This window comes from Sus scrofa, chromosome 8 (genome assembly GCF_000003025.6).
Source record: "Sus scrofa isolate TJ Tabasco breed Duroc chromosome 8, Sscrofa11.1, whole genome shotgun sequence".
Taxonomy (NCBI): Eukaryota; Metazoa; Chordata; class Mammalia; order Artiodactyla; family Suidae; genus Sus; species Sus scrofa.
The window spans coordinates 33933456-33954780 of NC_010450.4; the positions used below are offsets into that span (position 1 = coordinate 33933456).

General features: G+C 40.6%; 1 non-coding gene across 1 annotated transcript in view; it reads left to right on the plus strand.

Moving 5' to 3' along the window:
• The window catches only part of LOC100515559, a 315996-nt gene extending 296060 nt beyond the window's left edge, over window positions 1–19936 (plus strand). Inside the window, exons 5-6 of the transcript XR_002346620.1 lie at window positions 10556–10621; window positions 18919–19936. This is a non-coding gene — a transcript (uncharacterized LOC100515559). The remainder of the gene's footprint in view (window positions 1–10555; window positions 10622–18918) is intronic.

The window sequence follows — 21325 nt, forward strand, 5'->3', positions numbered from 1 at the left end:
ATCCCAAGCTTGCTTTCTTTGGAGGCAAAAAGAGGACAGGAAAAAAAAAAGATGGCAAAGGAGTACCAAGCTTTGTTCTCAATCCAGATTTAGACACCTGCGTTTATTCATCCTTCCTACAAAATCCTGCCTATGAAATTAGTTCTTTAATTTACTTTTTTCTGGAACAGGAGATAGTTCTGGCAAGAAGAGTCCCTGACCAAATGAAGGAAAGAGTCTAAAAATATCTACAAGACATCTCTCTGGACAAGGTTATTGTTGTCACTCTGTTTATTTTTTCCCCCTAAGTCTTGTAGCTAAAAAAAGAAATCTTAAATTTTGGGTGGTACCCAAGAAGTTGTGCTAGCTTCCTACTCCCTCTCTTTAATTTCATCATCCTATCTCTCTCTCCATTTCTTTCTCTGTCTCATCTCTACATAAATCTACCTCTCTCTATATATATATATCTATGCACATATATATCTATACATACATATATCTATACATTTATATCAGTCTATGTATGTTTTTCTATCATTTCTATGAATCGTGCATAATTATTTTATTATTACTATTTGATTTGATTTGATGGCCACACATGCAGCATGTGGAATTTCCCAGGCCAGGAACTGAATCCAAGCCACTGTTTCAACCTACACCTCAGCTGTGGCATTGCCAGATCCTTTTACTCCTCTACCAGGCCAGGGATTGAACCCATACCTCTGCACCAACTCTAGCCGCTGAGTTGGATTCTTAACCCACTGAGCCATGGCAGGAACTCTTCGTGCATACCTTATTGGTTTAAACAAGCAAGATATTTATTTGTCTCTCAGATAAGCCTGAGTTGGAGGTGGTGCAGGGGTACAGATTGTCTTTTCACCATGAGTGATTCTTCTAAGTTATTGCACCTCCCCTCGGGGTGAGTCCCCTCTTCATGGTTAAATAAGCTCAACTCCGTTACATTTTTTCCCAGCTTATTAAAAGGTAAAAAGCGTAAGTATAGGATGATCTACTTGCTTTTAAGAGTATGGCTTGGAAGCTGGATGTGTTACTTCCAATCACATTCATTGGCAAGGATGTAGTCATATGGCAAGTCATATATTTAACCACACAGAGGCTGAGAACAATAGACTTTTTCACTATATACTCTGCCCAAGGAAATCGCAGAGGAGTTCTGAACTAAAAAGAAGAGGAGCATGGACAGTGACAGTGGAGCAGAGGTAATCCGTGTTATCTCCACAGAATTTTGTTGGGTTTTTTTTTTTTTTTTGTCTTTTTAAGGCCACTCCTGCGGCATATGGAGGTTCCCAGGCTAGGGGTCGAATCAGAGCTATAGCCACTGGCCTACACCACAGCCATAGCAATGCCAGATCCAAGCCGCATCTGTAACCTACACCACAGCTTATGGCAATGCCAGATCCTTAACCCACTAATCAAGGCGAGGGATCAAATCTGCGTTGTCATGGATGCCAGTCAGATTCATTTCCGCTGAGAAAATTCCGACAAGAAATTCTCTCTCCACACTACTAATAGAAGGACAGGAGACCCACTATGAGAAGGTTTCTGCAGTTAGTTTTAAAAAAGAAAGCGATTGGCAATGAGTCTTTCCAAGTGGGTCTTTGGAATTAAGCTAAATGGAAAATCTATTACTTCTACTAGTCTGCTAAAACAAGAATAAACAAATATTCTCTTTTGCAAGGTCCTATATGTGCCTGGCCTAATGCTGAGCATGTAACAGACATTATCTCATTTATTTCTTACAACCCTATATAACAGAGATATTTTTCTCTTAATTTTATAGCCAAGAAAACTGAGGTTTTGAGGGGTTAACTGCCCAAGCTCACCCACCAAATAAGTAGCAGAGACAGGACTCATTGTGTGGCTGAGCCCACAATTTTTAATTATTATTATTATTTTTTTGTCTTTTTGCTATTTCTTGGGCCGCTCCCACGGCATATGGAGGTTCCCAGGCTAGGGGTTGAATCGGAGCTGTAGCCACCGGCCTACGCCAGAGCCACAGCAACGCGGGATCCGAGCTGCGTCTGCAACCTACACCACAGCTCACCGCAACGCCAGATCGTCAACCCACTGAGGAAGGGCAGGGACCGAACCCGCAACCTCATGGTTCCTAGTCGGATTCGTTAACCACTGCGCCATGACAGGAACTCCTGAGCCCACAATTTAAACCCCAGTGCACGGCCTTCCCAACATATCTTGTTACTCATATGATTTCCTTCCCCTTAGGATTAAAGGAAGATTATCAACATCCTTGTTGTCTTGTTCTAAAGACTTAGAGTAAATGCACTCAAACAGGATTCAACCCTAATGGAATGAAGTGGGTCATCTGATTCCCTGCTGGTTGGGCTCCTTATTTTCTGTTTTCCTTTGTTCTTGCCCCTTCTCTGGCCTGCTCTGGGCCACAGAAAGGGAAACTTTACAGACTGTGCCACACAGATGCTTTTGCCCTGTGTAGGAGGGCCAGGGCATGTGGAGAAAAAGGAACCCTGGTGTACTGTTGGTGGGCATGTTTCTTGGTGCTACTGCTATGGAAAATAGTATGGACGTTCCTCAAAAACTAAAAATAGAACTATAATATAATTCATCAGTTCTACTTCTGGGTATTTATCTGAAGGAAACAAAAACACTAACCCAAAAAGATATATGCACTCCTATTGTTTATTTCAGCATTGTTTACAATAGCCAAGATATAGAACAATCTCAGTGTCCATTGATGGATGAATGGATAGAGAAAATGTGATGTATTTATAGCTGTGTGTGTGTGTGTATAGCCATCAAAAAGGAAATCTTGCCATTTGTGACAACACAGATGGTCCTTTATGGCCTTATGCTAAGTGAAATAAGTCAAACAGAGGAAGACAAATACAGCATGATCCCACCTACATGTTGTATCTAAAAAACAAAAAGAAATGCAAACCATGAAATGTAACCAAAAAAATCCCCCCAAACTTATATAGACTGATGATTGCCAGAGGTGGTAGGAGGAAGCAAAATGGATGAAGAGGGTCCAAATGTGTAAATTTCCAGTTATAAAATAAATAGTCACAGGATATAATGTAAGGCACTGGGACTATAGTTAATAATACTGTACTGTGTATTTGAAAGTTGCCAAGAGGGTAGATCTTAAAAGCTTCCATCACACAAAAAAATTTGTGTCTATGTATGGGGATGGATGTTAACTAGACTTCTTGTGATCATTTCACAATATACATTGTTGTACATCTGAAACTGGTAAAGTGTTATATATGTCAATTATATCTCAATGAAAAAAACCTCAGTGAGCTTAATTACTGCATTCTAGGAATCAATTTATGCTGAGAAAGCTTTGTGACCCAGTAGACAACAATCTTAAATCTATTAAATACTATAGTAATCTGGTTTATTCTACGTCAACCCTCAATACTATCATTTTTTTAGCCTGGTGACTTGATAGCACTTTTAGATGATTTGACATTAATTTTAAATGATTAGGAGAGATGGCTTTCTGGCACAGGAAGAAAAGAGTATATATTCCCATGATCATCTATTTTGATGATAAGGCTCTATAATTAAAAAAAAATCAAGATTGGCCTCCACATGAGGTTGTTCTTTACAACTACATTAAAAAAATTAACTACATAAGACTAAAATCCTTGTCTTTGGCAGGCATTTCTAGCACCCAAAGCCTGCATTATATAATTGCACAAAACAAATCAACTGGTTTAGTTAATTTTACACTTAATTCTTCCTGCCAGGGACACAGGAAAATTGTGTTCTTTAGAATGAGATTATCCATGGGAGGCTTTATTGTGCTGTTTAAGACACTGGTGGGACATTGCTGCAGCTGCTTTGAACATTTTCCAGGCCTCAGTGTTTGGTGTAGAATTCTGGGCCTTCAGTGGGGTTTGTTTATGTGTGGAAGATCCAGAGCTGATTCCTGAGGTCAATCCTGACTTTGTCAGCTGGGCTCAGGTGGTGACCCACCTCCAGAGTTCATGTCACCTTCCATTTCTGGGTTGCGTGGCAAACACAGCAATGTACATTTCCTGAGTACACCCTTTGGCAGGCATCCTGCTAGGTGCTGGTTCTACTCCTTAAATGCCAGCTCTACCATCTGCTCTCCTGATTACACAGCAGAAGGATCCTTTAGCAGCCAGCACTAGGCAGTCCTAGCCTCTCAGTCCTCATCAGAATTCAGCTTCCAGTGGTTTGCTCTTCACTTCCCATCAAGTGCTCGGCTGAGAGAAGTGATGGTTAGGGACTGTCATTTACACACTCTTCATCCTGCTTGCTCCTTTAGGTACCTGGCATTCTATCATCAAATCACAGCAGCTTGGTCCCTTGCAGGATTACCTCCACTAAGGTCATTCTGACTCATGACCTTACTTGTTTTCCTTTCCAAATTGACAGTCATTACAAGAAATTGTCATCTGGAATTTAATAATGTATTTACTATAAAAAGGTGAAAGGCATGCATACGGCAAATACTATTGAGTGTGTATAGTGCACCTCACAAAGTGCTGGCCCTTAAAGAAGTCACAGCCCCTATAATCACTAATGGGCTCACTGTGCAGTGGGGCAAAGTGTGATCCAAGAGCACAGAGGTGGGAACGACTGACTTTTGTCTTGGAACATTGGAGAAATTTCATTCAGAATGTAGCATTTCAATAGGGTTTGGAAGGATGTATAGGAGTTTTTCAGGAGAGGGTGGGGAAGATGAAGAAGCTTTGGGTAAAAGAATAAAGCATTTGCAAAGGCATACTACCTCATGCAAGGACCTACTATATCCAAGAGAAGGGGAGAAATTCAGAGCATTGGGAGTTTTGGTATTACAGGACAGGGCTGGAAAGCTTGGTGCAAAAAGATAGTGAAAGCCTTTGTAAACTGTGCTAAGGTTTCATCCCAGGCACTCAAAGATACAATAAAATATGGAGATAAATAAATGCAGGGAGGCCTCTAAGTGACAGGGAAGAGGAACTTGGTTCAAGCCAGCAGGAGAGAAGAAAACTTGTACTGCTTGACTCAAGAGCCTTTTCTTGATGATGCTTACCTGGAGACTATATTGTTATAGTTAATGAAAAAGCAAGGATTGTTGATTATATCAGCCAGTTCATCTAAAATCTTATGTAAGGCTTTGCATTATTTAGTCTACTGTGCTAAGAAAAATTTTGTGTTAACAAAGGAGTTAGCTCAGAATCAAATATGAGGCTCAATCATAGCTATCATTTTGAGATTTACCTAGGACATTTCTTCCTAGTCAGTGTTTATTGTATTATGTCATAGTATGGGCCTTTTATTGCAAACTGATTTTTTAGTAAGGCAAAGTGGTGCATGGCTGAATTTAAATCAAAAGAAAACATAATAATATAGATAATGTATCTGTATATATACACACTCCATATATATAATGTATATACACATGTGTGTTTGGTTTTGGTTAAGGACTTGTTTTTTTTTTTTTAGTTCTTCTAGGCTCCTCAACAGTGGAGCTCTGCTTTCACACATTAGTTTCCATGTAAAATTCCAGAGCCTGGATACCAGCATGGAGATAGCTAATATCTGTGTGTGTGATTTTAAACAATTTTGTGTTTGAAAAATACTTAAATATTTATATTTATTTTGATTTTTGATAATGGTGTTTGGAAACTTAACCTAGCAACTCTTTTCCAGGGATCTAGAAAAGTGTGATAAAATACAAGCGGGTTTATTCCAACCCCATTGTTTTATGCAACATGTTAAGATAGTTTGCTTTCTTCTGAGGCCTGGTATCTTTACCTCTATTCCCTCCAGGGCACCAAATCAAAATCTGATGCAGAATCTCATAGAAAGTGTCATTGAGCATAGCTTTTCTCAAAAAAATGGGGACCCCCAACGGGACATGTACATGTAATATTTGGTAACCTTATTGTACTCATTAATCTTCTTCCCTCGTTCTATCTCTGTGCTCAGTTAGCCATTAAAGACAGCGTCATCATTACTTTATGGGAAGAAATTTCCCTTACCTTCTCAAATAGGTTACATTTACCTTATTATTTGCTTCCATAGCATCATGTACCAATGTCTCTTTTGAAGTATTTATGGCAGAGGAGTTGACATTTATTTGTGTGATCTTTTGCTCAACATCTGTCTCCTCCAAAGGTTTGAGTCTCTTCTTTGGTAATACGTATATGAGGAAAGGTTATGTAGACTGTCTTATCTTTGAGAAGCTTGTCACGTGTAAAATAAAGTGGCTGGTTCACATGTCATAGCTCACTGCTCAGAATGTTAAGGTGGGACATGTTGGCTGAGAATAGAGCTAATTTCGTACAGTGAAGGTTATTAAAGAGGTCCTTTCTTGGCATATTGAAATAACTGAATAAGGCATGGTGCTGAGATAAAGAAATTAAAAAATATATATAAAATAAAGGACTGGGCTGTGCTGTAGCTTATCTGTGTTTGGAATCATTGCAGTGAAAGCTCTCCATCCCTTGACCCTATTGGGCACCAAGTCAACAGAGAGCCCTACCCGCAGACTGTCATGTTCCCCAGTCTAGGAGTTATCTGTACTATTTTCCCACTAATGCAGTTATATTTATCAGTGAGAAGGCAGCATGCTGGTGCAATGGAAAGAGTGTAGGTTATGGAGTCACTGTGACCTGAATTCAAGACCAGTCCAGGCCTTGTATTGAGTAACTGAAAGCCCTGGGGTATCTTCCTTTACTCTCTTCAAACTTTGGTTTCTTCATTTAGAAACTTGCAATAAAAATGCTTACATTGCACTGATGATTAAAACCACCAATGTCTGTAAATTCCTTCACACATCATTATTGTCATTATTTTCAAGAAGGAATTAATTTTCAGAACAAAATGATTCTAAATTTATTGAAAAAATATGCTAGAAATATTTCCATAGGTATCTTGGCAGTCTTGATAAACTATGCAAATCAGAGAATGATAAATTAATTTCTACTTGCGTGGGATAGAATATGGAGTTATGTATAAAAAGTAACGAACTCACCCAGGACATTCTTAGCCAGATATCAGTCAGGAAAGGATTATTTCCTAAGAACATTGCTAATTAAGGAAATACCCTCTCTTTTGTAGACACAAGGGTTTCATTATAGGCCAAGTAATAATTGGAAAGCTCTTGATAGAAAACTGTAGGGCATGAGAGCTTTGGAATATGTAGATGCCGTGCAGACTGGTCCCATTGAAAGTTACCCTGGAAAATGTCCCAAGTCTTAGGATGGGAGGAATCCAATTTTTCCCTAAAACTAGGCTGAAATGCCCATCCTGCTGCTAGTGCTGAAGAGCAGAGAGGATACCGTCAGATTTCCTTGTCCTCCCTGCACTTAGGTTCAGCAAGGCCAATGTCAAGGAGATGTGAATCCCTGTGGTCCCAGCATGTGCCACAGGGACCAGAGGACTCCTCCCCGGGAAATCAGCTGGGGGCTGGCCAGGTAGAGCTGTGGGCGGAGGCCACATTGAGTAGGCACAGGGAGAGGGATGAAGGTACTCAGTGCCCAGGTCCCTGTTACAGAGCTGAGTGTTCCCCACCCTAAGCACTTGGTACACCCACTGTGTGCCAGACACCCAGCTGTCTCTAAGAGCAGCATCTCTCACGCCTTTAGGTCCATTGCTGGATGTGAGCAGAACCTGACTTTCTCCTGCAACTTGGAATCTGCTCCTGTGGTAGGGAAAGGGCTGGAATGACCGGCTGTGACAGAGCAAGTTTCTTTTTTTTTTTTTTTTTTTTTGTCTTTTTGCCTTTTCTAGGGCCGCTCCTGCGGCATATGGAGGTTCCCAGGCTAGGGGTCGAATTGGAGCTGTAGCCACTGGCCTACAGCACAACCACAGCAACGTGGGATCTGAGCTGCGTCTGCAACCTACACCACAGCTCATGGGAACACCGGATCCTTAACCCACTGAGCAAGGCCAGGGATTGAACCCGCAACCTCATGGTTCCTAGTTGGATTCGTTAACCACTGCGCCATGACAGGAACTCCAGAGCAAATTTCTAAGGGCAGTGAGACAGCTCTTTTCTGGCTGTACTTGGTATTGTAAAAGCAGACTAAGCCACCTTGCTGAGATAGGAACGGGGCGGGGAAGCAGATGTGCCATAGCTGCTTTGGTATGTTCATATTCTGTGCAGTCACTGGGGTACATTTTCTTTCACTGAAGAAAAATGTGTCCCATATTCGCCTTACGGCTTAGTTCACATATGAAATCCCCCAGAGACTTTTCCCATTTTAGCTTCCCTAACTCATAAAAGAAATAGAATGTAGCAAAAGTAAAATATCACCAGTTACTACCACCTTTTAGGCTTTAATGTTTTCTTTTGGCGCTTTCCTTATTTTGTCCTCACTTTGAGTGTGTCACGTCTGTATTCCTGGCCAAACCTCGGACAAACAGAAGACTAGAATCTACCTTTCAGGACTACATGTGTCCTCTGCAGCCGTGCACATTCATTCTCTGTGCTTTTTTTGTTTTGTTTTGTTTTGTCATAGGGCTGCAGGTGTGACATATGGAGGTTCCCAAGCTAAGGGTCGAATCAGAGCTGCAGCTGCCGGCCTACACTACAGTCACAGCAATGTGGGTTCCAAGCCATGTCTGCGACCTACACCACAAATCACATCAACTCTGGATCCTTAACCCACTGAGCGGGGCCAGGGATCGAACCTACGCCCTCATGGATCCTAGTCGGGTGTGTTGCTGCTGAGTCACAATGGGAACTCCCTCATTGTGCTTTTTGCTAGATCAAGTTGACATGCCTGATGGTGATTAAGATAATATGATTTAGATACAATAAACTGAAGTAATGAAACCCAGAACTAAAGGCTCCCTGCCAGAATTGCCTACCCTGTCTTAGAAATGTCACCTCATCTTCAAGGTCCAGATCAAATGCCACTAATCATAGAAAGTCTTCTCTGTCCTAAGCTGATCTTTTCTCCTCCCTGCTGTGATGTCCTGGCTCTTCCTCTTTCTGCATCGCTCACTCCCATTGTCATTTCCCATTCTACATTGTGGGTTACTAGGTCGTGTGTTTACATAAGAGTATATCGTAACCTCCTAACACTAGTGCCTTTCTTTTTTTAAATGAGTCCTTGTGTTTTCCACCTACCTCAACACAGAGAGAAATCCATGAAGGATTTTGTGTGTGTGTGTGTAATGATATTTGTTTTTCTTATTGATTAATAAAAAATGGATTAAACCCATACACCACCCCTCAAAGGGATGTGCCAGGCATATGATGTGACAGGCAGAGATAGTCTCTGCCTTTGATTAGAAATGATTTTTTTCCTTCTTCCTCTTCCGTGGCTTCATGTTGGGAAGTAGAAAGGGCGAATGTAAGAAGAGGCTAGGAAGGAAAAATGGGGTCGTTTGAAGAAACAAGATGAGTGTTGCAAAGTACATACATTGCCCCTGTTCTTGCTTTCACAGTAAAGTTTTAAAAGTTAAAAACACTGGCTCTGCAGTAAGTCCCCTGCCTGTGTTCACATTCCCACTCTGCTTTCTCTCTGGGTGACCTTGGGATTATTATTTTAATCTCACTGAGGCTCAATTTCTACCATGAAGAGAACCCACCGCATCAAATTGGATGATGTTGGGTGCCTAGCTCACAATATGTGCTTGATTACTACAGGTGGTTATCAATTTTATTATTATTATTCATGCATGACTCTAAGGAGGCCATGTCCAGGACTGTTTGAATTAGTGCATAGGCAGCCCAGGCTCAGAATTTGCTCAGGGATTCCTTTCCCAGGTAGCTGGCTTAAGCCCCCTGAACAACTTTGAGGGGTGTGGCAGAGCTTTCCACCTCGATCTCACAGAGGTAGGCTTCCTAGCACCCACCTCTGCTGGCAGCCCTCTTTTCACCCACAATTAGCCTTACTAGATGGCGGAATATGTGAAAGGAAAGAGAAGTTTCTTCTCTTTGGCTTCTTTGTTAAGCTTACTTAGAACTGAAAGGAACCACATGTCTGTTCTCCAAGTCCATGATTTTCTTTTCTGTGGAAGGGTTCATTTGTGCCATATATTAGATTCCAGATATAAGGGATATCATATGGTATTTGCCTTTCTCTTTCTGACTTACTTCGCTCAGTATGAGAATCTCTAGTTCCATCCATGTTGCTGCAAATGGCATTATTTTGTTCTTTTTAATGGCTGAGTAGTATTCCATTGTGTATATAGACTTGTGATATCCAAGGGGGGAGGGGAGGGAGTGGGATAGATAGGGTGCTTGGGGTTAATAGATGCAGACTATTGCCTTTGGAATGGATTAGCAATGAGATCGTGCTGTATAGCACTGGGAACTATGTCTGGTCACTTATGATGGAGCATAATAATGTGAGAAAAAAGAATGTATACATGTATGTGTAACTGGGTCACTATGTTGTACAGTGGAAAATTGACAGAACACGGCAAACCAGCTATAACGGAAAAAAATAAAAATCATTTTATATATGTATATTTAAAAAAAGAACTGAAAGGAAAAATCCTCTTCCATATTTTGTGGGTTAAACTTTCCTGGCTAGAACTTCATTTTCTCAAATACTAACCACATGGATTTTCTTTCTCTCCTACCCTCTCCTGTTAATAGGGTGCTGAGAAAATTTTGTCAATGAATGAATCAGGAGAACTGCAAGACCTCTTAACCAAAATTGAGGTAATCGTGCTTTTAGCAACTTATTTTTAGTAATGAAAATGTTCAACACATTCTGATTGTAATTGAGTTTCCCTAATTGAATCCCCCCGACACATCTTACAAATATGCAACAGGATACATATGGCAGTTTTAATTGGCTACCACCTGCCGTTAGGTTTGCTCCAGCTAGAGTGACTTCATTGTTAGTGTCTAACAACTTGGAGGTATGAGGTGAAAATGCCAGTCGGCTTTATTTAGAGCCTAATTCTCTGTAATAGCGATGTTGATGAGGTGTTTCAAGACAGGCCATTGTCTTGAAGCACATATAACATTTTTTATTGAAATTAGTTAATGTTTCCCATGGACTAGCTCATCAATTCTAAGATTACAGAAAAAAGGTATTTCTTCAACAGTGCCCCGTTTAATTTGGTTCCTATGCTGATAATTACAACATCTGAGAAATATTTATTCAGATGTAGGATGTATCACATCAATATTCAATGAGAAAGCTCTTAATACTTCTCTGCTCAACTATTTTATCAGCGTATTTCTGATATATACGTAAATATATAAAATCGATAAAAATATGTCTATAATTGTCCAAACGGGGACAGCTTGAGAGTGAAAAGAGTGCATTAATAAGTATTCTGGGACAGTGAATATGAACTAAGACTTTCCCAGGTGAACTTTGCTGACATGATTATGAATATCCATGTGCCACAATCAGCTCTATCTGGTCCAGTCTCCTTTGCCGACCTCGTTTCTGATTCTCACGTCATGTTTGTGACTGCCATTCCTTTGTGCTCACTGCTCTGTCTGCCCAGCCTGCTATCATTCTGATTCCTCATTTCCTTCCACCATCTCAAGGCCACTCTGAAGTATCACTTCTTCCTCACATCATTCCTGATCTCTGCCACCTGCACGTGCCTGTATCCCTCTTCTTGTTGGGTACTTATCTAAGTCTCTTGATTTGTATTCCTTTTTTTGGGTATTTGATTCCTGTCCCCAGTGACCCATATGCTCCTTGGTTTTAGGTATCCTGATTTATTCACATTGAAATCTTGCCTCAAAGGACAAACACAATGAGGATGCGTACTTGATAATCCCAGACTCCTCTCAGCAATAAAATCTGTGTGCATGGATTCATTTCTTTCCTTCTGTCCCTTTAATCTACTCCAATTCCCTGAAATCATCAATTGGGGTTACTGTGTATTTTTTTTTTAGGGCCACAACCAAGGCATGTGGAAGTTCCTAGGCTAGGGGCCGAGTTGGAGGTGCAGGTGCCAGCCTACACTACACAGCAATGTGGCATCTGTGACCTACACCACAGCTCACCGCAATGCCAGATCTTAACCCACTGAGTGAGGCCAGGGATTGAACCCACAACCTCATGGATACTAGTCGGGTTTGTTACCACTGAGCTACAATGAACTCCAATGTGTATCTTTTAAGTGACTTAACTTGGTTAATAATAATGGGTGTTATTTTTTTCTCTGCACATCTTTTATTTATACAAATGATGTTATGTAATACACCTAATTATATTTCAAACTATTTTCTCCAGGCACAATGCTGTTAAGAACCACCTATATGAGCATTTAACCCATTTCTTCCAACTTCTGCATGCTTCTCCCTGGTAGTACTGTAGAATAAAACTTTATTGGATGATGGAAATGTTTTTTATCTTTACTACCCAAAGTAGTAGTCACTGGCTGCGTGTGGCTGTTGAGCGCTTAGAATGTAGCTAGTGTGACTAAAAACTGAATTTTTAATTTTATTTAATTTTACTTTTAAATTTAAGTTCAAGCAATCATGTCTGGCTGATGACTCCCATTTTGGACAGTGCAGCTGTATGGAGCCCCACTATTCTTTTCTTTTCTTTTTCTTTTTTAGTCTTTTGTCTTTCAAGGGCTGCACCCGCAGCATATGGAGTTTCCCAGGTTAGGGGTCGAATTGGAGCTGTAGCTACTGGCCTATACCACAGCCATGGCAACTCGGGATCCGAGCCGTGTCTGCCACCTATACCACAGCTCAGGGCAATGCTGGATCCTTAACCCACTGAACGAGACCAGGGACTGAACCCACATCCTCATGGATCCTAGTTGGGTTCATTAACCACTGAGCCATGATGGGAACTCCTCACCCACTATTCTTAATCTACTCATTTTTCCATTGATGAACACCCAGGATTCCTCCAGCTCCTCCCTCAAACAAACCATGCTGCAAGGGGCAATTCTGAACATGTTCCCTTGTGAGTTTCTCTGCGAGCAGGAATTGCTGGATAACAGCTTAGACATAGCCTGAGGTTTTCGGGTACTGCCAGGTGGCTGTCCATTAAGGGTGGGCCATTCAACCTCCCCACTGGTTGAGAAAGTTTTCCTATGTTCCCACCTTCCCAGAAAGGTTTTACATTGTTTTCTAATTCTCTCATTTCTAGTTTTTGCCAGGGTTGTAGATAGAGAGATTTACTGCCCTATCGTTTTAGTTAGTGTTTTTCTGAGAACCATTGAGCTTGGGCATTTCATTGTATGCTTGTAAAATTTTAACATTTCTTCTCTAAGTTGTGTATTCCTATCCTTGCCCATTAAAAGTCTTGGAATTGTCTTTGTGGTGGTGGTTGCTGATTTTCAAAAGTGCTTCTAATTCCAGATATGAATTAGAAATGATATGATATGAACTTTTTGTTGGTTTTAGTCATTTTCAATATTTTAAGCTTTTTCATGGTGTCCTTCATCCTAAAGAAATCCTCTGATATAATCAAATCCATCATTTTGTTTGTGACTTTGAACTTTATTCATGAAGTATCCTTCTATCTTAAGCTCACAAAGATATTGTCCTCCATTTTCTTCTATTAACTTTATAATAATTTTTTTTTTTGTCTTTTGTCTTTTGTCTGTTGTTGTTGTTGTTGCTATTTCTTGGGCCGCTCCTGCGGCATATGGAGGTTCCCAGGATAGGGGTCGAATCGGAGCTGTAGCCACCCGCCTACGCGAGAGCCACAGCAACGCGGGGTCCGAGCCGCGTCTGCAACCTACACCACAGCTCACGGCAACGCCGGATCATTAACCCACTGAGCAAGGGCAGGGACCGAACCCACAACCTCATGGTTCCTAGTCGGATTCGTTAACCACTGCGCCACGACGAGAACTCCTATAATAATTTTTTTCATCTATGTCTTCTGTTTATATGGAATCCACTTCTACTTTCTTACATGTGGTAAATTAGCTTCCCAACATACTCTATTTAATCTATTATGTCTTCTTTGCTTTGTTGTGCCAATTTTACCTTATAATAAATCCCACTAGTCTCGGGTCTTTATCTGAACTTTCTAATTAGTTCCATTGATCTACTTGTTCCTGTTGTACCAATATCATACTGTATTTATTTTATTTTATTTATTTTATTTTACTTTACTTTTGCTGTACCCATAGCATGCAGAAGGTCCTGGGCCATGGATTGAACTCACGCCATAGCAGTAACCCAAGATGCTATAGTGATGCCAGATCCTTAATCCACTGAGCCACACAGGAACTCCTAATAGCACCTTTTAGAGTCTTAGAGAGTCAATGTCCCTCATTACTCTTTAACGATTGACGATTAACTTAGCTATTCATGGACTTCACTCCTTTGAGTCCATAATTTCTTAATTCTGGAGCTTGATAAATACCACCATGCTATATATTAACCCAACCTCTCTCTTTCAGCTCAAAGAATTTTGGAAGGATTTTATTCTTTTCATTAAGTCTGTCTCACTTCTACAGCTGACATAAATAAGCCACAAACATTTAAGACTCTTCTTAATGTTGAAATACAATAGTATGGTACTGACTTCGACCATTAATAGGAGTTGTAAGGTGCTATAACTCTGTTGGGCTGCTTTGCCCTTGTAGCAAAACTGTAAAGAATTTGTAGCCATCCAAGAAAGCCCTAAACTCTGCCTGTGAGGGAGCTGGTGTTTAAGACAAACTAACTTAGGCAAAGAGATTGGCCTGAGAGAAGCAGTTGGAAGAACCAAGAAGAGTGGATAAAAGACAAAATTCATACCCAAACCACTTCCATTCTTCTGGATGGCTTTTGGCAATGAAACAGGAGTTAAATATTCCTGAAATAGAAAACACTGGAGTCCTTACTAAATAACAAATAACCTGCTTAGCATTATGTGGTTGAAGTTATTGAAAAATCACAATAATTCTACAAGGCAGATTCTATTATTATCTCTGTTTTGCAGATAAGGGAATGGAGGCACAGAGGCTTAAATCACTTGCTCAGGACCTTACAGATAGCGTTTGATTCATGATTTTAATTAGCCTGACTCCATGCTTTTACCTATGAATCTATGCTGCCATTACTCTCAAATTAAGTGGCATGTAGGTATCTGGGAAAGCTGATCATAGACCCAGGTGAGAAGTTTACTGGGAAGTAGGTGGAGTATTTTCATCCAGGGAACAGACTGGAGGAGTTCCTGTTGTAGCTCATCAGGTTAAGAATCCGACTAGTATCCCTAAGGATGTGGGTTCGATCTCTGGCCTTGATCAGTGGGTTAAGGATCCGGCATTGTCATGAGCTGTGGTATAGGTCACAGATGTGGCTAGGATCTGGTGTTGCTGTGGCAGTGGCATATGCCAGCAGCTGTAGCTCCGATTAGACCCCTAGCCTGCGAACCTCCATATGCTATGGGTGTGGCCCTAAAAAGCAAAAAAGAAGAGGTATTTAAATAAAATGACTATTATGAATAATAGAAATTGGTTATATCATGTGACCACAAGCAGTTTAGCCTGAGGCAGCAGTTAATAAAAATCTCTTCAAATAAGGATTTATCAGTGAAACTAATAATTACTGACCTTATTTAGTAGCTACTACGTGCCAGGCAATATGCTACTCACTTTCCATGAATTCGCTCATTAAATTGTCTCAGCAACCCTTCCAGTAAAGACAGATCTCACCATAATATTGCATAGATTCTGAGGACAGTATTTTAGGATGATCTTGGTCTAGTCGTGATTCCCTTTATAAAGGGTAATGTGGCTTTTAGTATTTATATATTCATTTCCTTTTAGGCAACTGACTTGTTCTGAATCGTGGAGAAACTATTATGAAACAGCAGACTTATACATTTAACCATTGATATTTTGGCCCTTCGAAATTAATATTTCTAAGTCATTTCCAGGCCCGCAATAGAGACAATGTTACCAAGCCCAACCTGGGTCCACTTGCTTAGGCAGAAAAGCCAATCTTCTGACACTGGATTGTGGTGAAGGAAAGTACAGTGTTTTTTGTAAGATGACCAACGTGGGGCCAAGCAAGGAGTAGGAGCAGCCCATGCTCAAAAGACCTGGAGTCCCCAGTAGCTTTCAGAGAAGGTATTTTAGAGACAAGGTGAGAGAGAGGGTCACAGGGTGCCTAATCAGCTCATGGACATCCTCTGTTTGGTGATATTTCATCAATATCATCAACCTTCTGTTCCAACCCCCAGTCTAGGGTGGCAGTACTTGTGGTCAGCATACAGTTAACTGCTTCCACCTGGGGTAGGGGTGGGTCTTAGCATCTGCAGAACAACTCAAGAACATTACCCAGGAAATTATCTTTAGCCCTTGAGAACTATAATTATTTTGTCTTGCCTATTTTCCTTTGTTTCTGCATTTTCTCACTTCTCTGATTAAATTTGCTCTTTGGAACTCAGGGAAGGCCTAGGAGGCTAAAGCTTTTCTGCAGATAAGAGGTGGGGGGACACAGGGTAGGGAGGGTATTTCTGTCCCCAGGAAAGTCCTGCAGGGTCCTGCTCGTTTTCAATAATTTCTATTTTCATTGCATTATCATTTTAAATTCTCAGTGTTAAGATCCCAGTGAGTGACAAAGCTGGAAAATGAACTGAGGAAGCTTCCTAGCATTCGCATGCATTCTGGCTTCATTGTTCTCTGCTCACCATTGAAGTATATTTTATGGGAAAACCATATGTTATTCAAGAACTTGAAAATATTGCAGTGTGTTCGTACTGGTTGTTAAGATATGGAAATAATTTATACTGGTTGGTAAATAGCTGTGCCCTGTGATTTGATCCCCAAGCATCTCTCCTCTTCTCTGTCAGTAATTCCCCTATATGGTTGACAGATAAAATAAAGGATGCCCATTTATATTGAAACCTCAGGTAAATGATGAATAATTTTTTTTTTTGTCTTTTGTCTTTTTAGGACTATACCCGTAGCATACGGAGCTTCCCAGGCTAGGGGGTCAAATTGGAGCTGTAGCTGCTGGCTTCCACCACAGCCAAAACAACACGGAATCTGAGCTGCATCTGTGACCTACAGCACAGCTCACCTCAATGCTGGATCCTTAACTCACTGAGCGAGGCCAGGAATCGAACCCACGTCCTCATGGATGTTAGTCAGGTTCGTTAACCACTGAGCCATGATGGGAACTCCAAATTCCCTTATATTTCAGACTGCACTATTTTTTTCATCAGTGTTTTTGTTTTTACTCAGTTTTTTTTAAAGACATTTTAATATCATGAAAAATTATAAGCCCAGTACATTATTTTTTGGTCAATTCTTGCATAAAGACATGATAAAACCCACCTACAAAAGAAACTAAATTGCTCCATATGATTTAACTTTTTGGAAGAGCTTTGAATCTCTACACACTTGACAAAGTTCATTGTTTGTGATTCAGACTGGCAACTGCAACTTTCCATCAAAGTAATTTGTGTCACCGAAAATGAGATATGACATGGGTTTTGTTATCTTGATGTAATAGCTAAGTCAAATTGTAATTGCAAGTGAATCTTGCTACATACAGAATATGCATATCTGAAAAGTGGTATATGAAGGCAGTCATGTTGCGAACAATCATGTTTATTTCCCAAAGTGTATTTCACAGGGTACTGATTATAGAAAATTATAATTATTTGCTGGGGAAAGATTTCTTGCTGGGAACATGGTCAGTTAAACCCAGTTAATCAGTGTCCTTTTCAGTTGGGTCTCCAATGTTAACAAGTACAATTGTGAACCTTCAGAGAAAAGCTGTATATATGTGTAAGTATGTAAGGTATGTTTGTTTGAATGTGCTTGTGGATGCCTGGGTGTGTGTGTGTGTGTGTGTGTGCACATTTCCCAAACTCATTTTAGCAATTATTCTTGTTGCAAAGTGGGGTTTCAACCATTGCTGCAAATTCTTATTTTCTAAGTCAAAGCCTTGGTGTTAATTCACTTTCTCTGTTCTCTTTGTATTTATTCTGTAATGGCTCCTATCTTTCTCCTCAGTGGATGGATGGGTTGGACTCCAGCAAAGGTTACACGCTCAAAAAAGCAAATAGAAATGCATATGAATAATTTTCAAAATATTATCCTTGATGTACTGCTGAGTTATTGTCATTCTTCTAGAAGGGTACTTTATTTTATTGAAGGTAGAAAGACCGATAGCAACTGTGGGAAGTTTCACAGACTTGGATAGATGTCCTATGCCTGTTTCTTTAAATTTAAAAAGAGAATAATGATGCTTGAATCATTGCCTCATGGAAGGTGTTGGTGTAGGTGGAGGGGGGGAAGGGAAGATTCCTTATAGCAATGCAATTGAAAGTGCTTTTTAAAAACAAGGCGTTATTCACAGGTACTGTGTGATGATGAATCTTCAGTTGACAGCGGCTCCTCCACACTCGAGCTTTTAGTTTTCTGATTTCCCAGACTCACTATTAGTGCTGCTATTCTGTAAACAAAGATATAAGACTGTGAAGTGATACCAAAGGGAAAGTTAGGCTATTTGCCTTTAATGCAAATTACCGTTAACTAAATTGTTGGATTTGTAAATGTATGTTTTCATATAGATTTCTTTTTTTATTGACGTGCAGTTGATTTACACTGTTGTGTTAATTTCTGCAGTATAGCAAAGGGCTTCAGTTATATGTATCTATTTCTCTATATACATATCTATGATTACAAAATATTGGGTATAGGTCCCTGTGCTATACAGGAGGTGCTAGTTGGTTATCTGTTTTATATATAGTAGTATGTAGATATTAATCCCAAACCGCTGAATTTATCCTTCCCCTCCCTGGATTTCTTGACATATGTGCCCTTTAACCTAAAATGTACCAGCCTTGACATACCAGGCTTGTGCTATTGATGGCCGTCAATGACATAATGGAGGAAGCTTCCGAGAGCATTTCTCTCGCATCTATTGTATATTAACGGTAGGTGGTTTCAGGTCTTCAGTGTATTATATTTTATTGTTTATGACCATCCACAGTACAGAAAGACAGGAGGGCTGATGGAGTTGTCATGCTAACACATTTTCTGTCCTCTCTTGTCCCCCGGCCACCTACCTAGAGAGTGCAGCATCCACACGAGTGCCCCTCCTGCGGAGGCTTTGGCTTTCTTCCCTGCTCCGTCTGCCATGGGAGCAAGATGTCAGTGTTTCGAAACTGCTTTACAGACTCTTTCAAGGCCCTGAAGTGCACAGCTTGCAACGAGAATGGTCTTCAGCGCTGTCAGAGCTGTGCTGGTTAGCACTTCCACCCCCAGAACACCTGCTTTCCTTCACTGAAGGCAATCATTGGGTTTATACTTTTTTTTTTTAATGGCTGGCTATGTTTCTGGATTAATCAATAAACTTTGTTTATTATAATTTCCTTTGTTTGGAATTTTTGCTGTGACCACTTTCAGGGATGTTTTAAATTGATGTTTACTCAACAGCTACTATGTGCCAAGCCCTATGCTAAAATAAACCCTGGTTTCTAATTGGAGTTAATGGAGGATCTGATACCATTCCAAGGTCTCCAAATCTGAGTCCCTAAATGTCTTGGGGTTTCAAAGGAAAATATAAAGTTCATCCAGTGGTGTCTATGCAATGCCGCCCTAGTGTCTAGAATGAGTTAACTCAATTCTAGACGCATAATACATTTCTACGTGAGCCTCAGCTGTAGGGAAGAAGAGAGCTCTGGAAGGTGGAAAATAACGTGATCTTATACTTAGGCAATAAGTTATTTTTAAAGCTGTAAAAAGTCTTGGAGCTGATGATATTAATGATAAATCATTAATGTTATTGATAAATTTCTTGGTGATGATGCAAAAACTGCTGGAAACGTTTTCCGATTTATTTATTTAAACATCTGCTTTGTGCAGTTGTCACTGAAAATCCTCCAACAAGGTGCTGATATGGTTCTCTGGAGCTGGATGCAAAATATTACATAGTTTGAACACGTAGTAGATGATATTAACAAAGAGGACAAAAGGAAATTTTGCTATAAATATTAGCTGATGCCTACCTGTACATATGTCTGTACTCTGATGGGTTCCCTTACAAATGATTTTAATAAATCTCCTTTATACTATCTGTGGTAAGGTAATAAAATATTTTACATCTTAGTTTTACAAAAAGCTATAAATATTTACCAATTACTTTCTTTTTTTTTTTCTTTTTTTTCTTTTGTCTTTTTGCCATTTCTTGGGCCTCTCCCATGGCATATGGAGGTTCCCAGGCTAGGGGTCGAATCGGAGCTGTAGCCACTGGCCTACACCACAGCCAAAGCAATTCGGGGTCCAAGCCACATCTGCAACCTACACCACAGCTCACAGCAATGCTGGATCCTAACTCACTGAGCAAGGCCAGGGATCAAACCCACAACCTCACAGTTCCTAGTCGGATTCATTAACCAGTGAGCCATGACGGGAACTCCACCAAATACTTTTTAACCAGCCAGACATGGTACAAGGCATGATATCTGTTTTCATGGAGTTTATCTTCTAAGGAAGAAGGAAGCAGTAACCATAAGCAGGATGGGTCTTATAAATACTGCGCAAATGGTATGGCATGTTCTGGAATGTGTAGCGGAGGACCAACTAGATGAGTTAACAAATGGTAAGAATAGACTTTGCTGAGCAGCTGATTTTTTGGGGGCGGTGGCGCACGTGCAGTATGTGGAAGTTCCCAGGCTAGGGGTTGAATCACAGCTTAGCTGAGGCCCCACACTATAGCCACAGCAATGCAGGATCTGAGCCACAGCTGTGACCTACACCACAGCTCACAGCACTGCTGTATCTTTAACCCATTGAGCGAGGTCAGGGATCCAGTCTGCAACCTCATGGATACTAGTTGGGTTTGTAACCTGCTGAGCCACAGTGGGAACTCCTTAGTAGCTGATATTTAATCAGAGAGGTGAAGGTAGTTGGAAACCAGTTATTCAAAGAGCAAGGGACATAATACTTTAGGTAGAGGAATAGCATATTTGGGCACAGGTAGCCCATTTGCGATCAGAGAAAAGTTGTTTGAGAAACTGTAAGACATCCAATGTGGGTAGTTATGGTCTGGCAATAGTGGAGCAGCTTTTGGCAGATTAAGCCTTTTGCTATTAATACATTTACTCAGAATCAAATAAGGAAAAATAAACAACCATTGAAGGCACTGGAAAGCAACTAAAACCAGAAAGGAACTGGAAGAAATTCAATCACCTGAGGAAGGGGAACAAACAAAATAAATCCTATATTTATCCAGCACACCCTCTCAGAACACTTCCAGTTTGCACAGAATATAGCTCATAAAGAAGTACAAATTGGAGTTCCTGTCGTGACTCAGTGGTAACAAACCCAGCTAGTATCCATGAGGATGCGGGTTCAATCCCTGGCCTCACTCAGTGGGTTAAGGATTGCCGTGAGCTCTGGTGTAGGTCACAGATGCGGCTTGGATCCCGCGTTGCTGTGGCTGTGGCTGTGGTGTAGACCAGCAGCTGCAGCTCCA